This window comes from Peromyscus californicus, unplaced genomic scaffold (genome assembly GCF_007827085.1).
Source record: "Peromyscus californicus insignis strain IS unplaced genomic scaffold, ASM782708v3 Scaffold_4__1_contigs__length_199733344, whole genome shotgun sequence".
NCBI lineage: Eukaryota > Metazoa > Chordata > Mammalia > Rodentia > Cricetidae > Peromyscus > Peromyscus californicus.
In genome coordinates, this window is record NW_026294562.1 from 173,583,432 (window position 1) to 173,587,606 (window position 4,175).

The window sequence follows — 4,175 nt, forward strand, 5'->3', positions numbered from 1 at the left end:
ATAACATTCAAGGATCAGAAAATTGCATTACATTGTTAGATGAACGGTACAATTAGAAAAATATATATAGGCCGGGCGGTGGTGGCGCACGCCTTTAATCCCAGCACTCGGGAGGCAGAGGCAGGCGGATCTCTGTGAGTTCGAGGCCAGCCTGGTCTACAGAGCGAGATCCAGGAAAGGCGCAAAGCTACACAGAGAAACCCTGTCTCGAAAAACCAAAAAAAAAAAAAAAAAGAAAAAAAAAAAAAGAAAAATATATATAACATTTTCTAACAATATCAATTTCAATATATATAATTTGTATACAATATAAAACAATCCAATCCAATGTAAAGTATTTACATTTTTCTTTTCTTTCTTTCTTTTTTTTTTAATAAGAACCTTAAATCTAATCTCCTTTGCTTAGCCTTTTTCCTAACCCTTGACAACAACTTGTCACCAACCCCCCTAATCAATGAAAATTATCCCAGACCCAAAACCCATTAAAAGACCAAAAAAACCAACCGCCCCACACCACCTCTTTGGGAATGTGGGCGTCGTATTCTTGAAATTGCTTCCTACTGGGTATGGGCGAAGGTATCTTTATCCTGAAAGAAAAATTTTAGGTTAATTGTCAAATTCTAGGAAAGGTAAATATATCCTTCGTTATCCAGTCTGTGTATAATGCCAAAATTCAGGGTTTATCTCAAATCCTTATTCAAGTAGTCTTTGAGACTGGATCATCTCAGCTAGCTCTTCTCAAAATTGCTCTGAGCACTTTGTAGTTCAAAGCTGATCTGTAGATGATGTTTGTCAGCTTAGTGATGTTATTATTGTCCATGTGGAATTGTTGTTGTTGTGGGGCCCCATCTTCTTCCTGGAGACTTCAGTTGATGTTAGGCCTAACCGTGATTTCCTGCAAAAAACTGATAAGAGACTCGAACACAAAGACTATATATGCGACTTTTTAGAATTAATTAGTACTCTATATGACCATTTATATCTTAACAAAGTTTAAAATGTATATATATCTATATATATTGATCTTGTAAATTTTGATATAAAATTCATACTTTAAGAAAAGTTTAAAGAATCAGAATAGAATCAAAGAGTTGAGATTCGTAATAGAATAGTCCCTTAATTAATTTGGCTTTTCTCCTGTCCCATAGCAGAAGATGGCTCTTTTCCTCTGGCATGATACAGGGAGTTTGCATTTTCCTTTTAACAACATGCTTGAGTTTAAAGAAGGAGAGAGCCATTCTCCAACTCCAAAGTCAGCTTTAAATTTTAATTGAACTGGGACTATTAGAAGTTAAATAGTGTTAAATCTTTAAAGAAAAGCAGAAACAAACATTTAGGAAGACATAAAATTTTTTTAGATAACATACCCGTACGCCATTTCACTCTGTTTCTTAGGATAGATGATTTGTTCCTTTTCTTCAGTTGTCTCATTTGTCCAGTGTTCTTCAAATTCGTTAACCTTCATTCTCCTAAAAGACAAAAACAAAAACCTTTCCCCAAGGTTTTTTGGGGATGTTCCTTTTTGACAAGTTATCTGATTAAATGAAAAGGCATGTGTTACTGGTGTAAGTTAGTTTAAATTGGATGTTTACGATAGTTGATGAACTATCACCTCCTCTAATTAAGAGGTCTCTCTTGTTCAAATCGAACCTTTATCAATTTTGATGGTACCCACAGCTTATCTTCTCCTGTAGAAATAAAAGCAAAACCTCGTCCCCAACGTAACACATACCCTGGTTTCCATTCTGAGGTCAGCACATCCTAAAAGTATATAGGTTGATTTAATTCTGTAGTTTTTTCTATTATCCAATGTCTCTCTGCAGCTGTTGTTCCTTTCTCATTGGCATTGAGAAAATTCAAAGTTAATAGAGCATTATGTAGTCTATTTCTGGGGGTTTTTGTTACTCCTTTTTGTTTATTTAGCATATCCTTTAGAGTTCTGTTTGATCTTTCTATAACTGCTTGACCTGTAGGATTATGTGGTATACCTGTAACATGGTTTATATTATAATAAGCAAAAAACTGTTTCATTTTAACAGAGACATATGATGGAGCATTATCAGTTTTGATTTGTGCAGGTATACCCATAATGGCCATAACTTCTAGCGAATGAGTGATTACAGAATCAGCTTTTTCAGAACTCAAAGCAGTTGCCCATTGAAATCCTGAATAAGTATCGATAGTGTGGTGTACATATTTCAGTTTTCCAAATTCTGCAAAGTGAAACACGTCCATCTGCCAGATTTCATTCCTCTGAGTACCCTTTGGGTTACATCCTGCTGGTAATGGTGTTTGATTGTAGAAGGAACAAGTAGGACATTTCTTTACTATTTCTTTGGCTTGTTGCCAGGTTATGGAAAAATCCTTTTTTAAACCTTTACTATTTACATGATGTTTTTTATGAAATTCTGAGGCCTCCAGCACATTTCCTATCAATAATTTATCAATCTCATCATTGCCTTGTGCTAGAGGGCCTGGCAGACCAGTATGGGATCGAATGTGAGTTATATATAAAGGATGACTCCTTTTTCTGATTGTATCTTGTAATTGAATAAATAATGAAGTTAATTCTGAAGCATCGTGGATAAATTCTGCAGTCTCAATATGTAATACTACTCTTTCAGCATACTGAGAGTCAGTTACTATATTGAGAGGTTCTGAAAAATCCATTAATACCAACAGAATAGCATACAATTCTGATTTTTGAACTGAATTATAAGGACTTTGAACCACTTTACTTAAATTTTCTGATTTGTAACCTGCCTTTCCTTGTTTGTTGGCATCTGTATAAAATGTACGAACTCCAGATATGGGTTTTTTCCTCACAATTCGAGGCAAGATCCAATCAGCTCTCTTTATAAGATCAATTCTATTGCTTTTGGGATATTTGCTGTTAATTTCTCCCAAAAAATTACTACAAGCTTTTTGCCAAGCTTCATTTTCTATCCATAATTTTTCAATGTCCTCCTTAGTTAAAGGTACGACAATTTCTGCTGGGTCTATTCCTGCTAATTGACGAAGTCTCAATTTTCCTTTCCAAATCAAGTCAGAGATTTTTTCCACATAAGTTTTTAATTTTTTATTTGGTTTATTTGGTAAAAATATCCATTCCAATATAATATCTTCCCTTTGCATTAATATTCCTGTTGGGGAATGCCTAGAAGGTAAAATAACCAAAATGCAATCCAGCTTTGGATTAATACGATCTACGTGCCCTTCATGTACTTTCTTTTCTACCAAGGCCAATTCTTTCTCAGCTTCAGGTGATAATTCTCTTGGACTATTTAAGTCCTTATCACCTTCTAAGGTTTTAAACAAATTATTCAGTTCATCATTTTTTACCCCAACAATAGTTCTTAGATGAGAAATGTCTCCAAATAATCTTTGAAAGTCATTAAGAGTCTGTAGTCGATCTCTCCTAATTTGCACTTTTTGAGGTCTAATTTTTTGAAGTTCTATTTTATATCCTAAATAATTAATAGAATCTCCTCTTTGTACCTTTTCTAAAGCAATTTGTAATCCCCAGCAAGGCAAAATTTTCTTTACTTTTTCAAACATTCTTTCTAAAGTATCTGCATTTGAATCAGCTAATAAAATGTCATCCATATAATGATAAATTATAGATTTAGGAAATTTTTTACATACCACTTCTAATGGCTGTTTTACAAAATATTGGCACAAAGTTGGGCTATTCAACATTCCCTGTGGGAGAACCCTCCATTGAAATCTTTTAACTGGTTGAGAATTATTATAAGTAGGCACTGTGAAAGCAAATCTTTCTCTGTCTTTTTCTTGTAAGGGTATTGAAAAGAAACAGTCTTTTAAATCAATAACTATGAGAGGCCAGCCTTTTGGTAACAGAGTAGGTAAAGGAATTCCAGATTGTAAAGAGCCCATTGGCTGAATTACTTTGTTAATTGCTCTAAGGTCTGTTATCATTCTCCATTTACCAGATTTTTTTTATAACAAATACAGGAGAATTCCAAGGGCTGGTTGATTCTTCAATATGATGAGCATTTAACTGTTCTTCCACCAGCTCTTGTAAAGCCTGGAGTTTCTCTGTTGTTAAAGGCCATTGCTGAACCCATACAGGCTTGTCTGTTGACCATTTTAAAGGTAGAGCTGTTAATGTTTTTGGAAGATTATCAGTTGTTGTGCCCTGTTCTTGTATGACA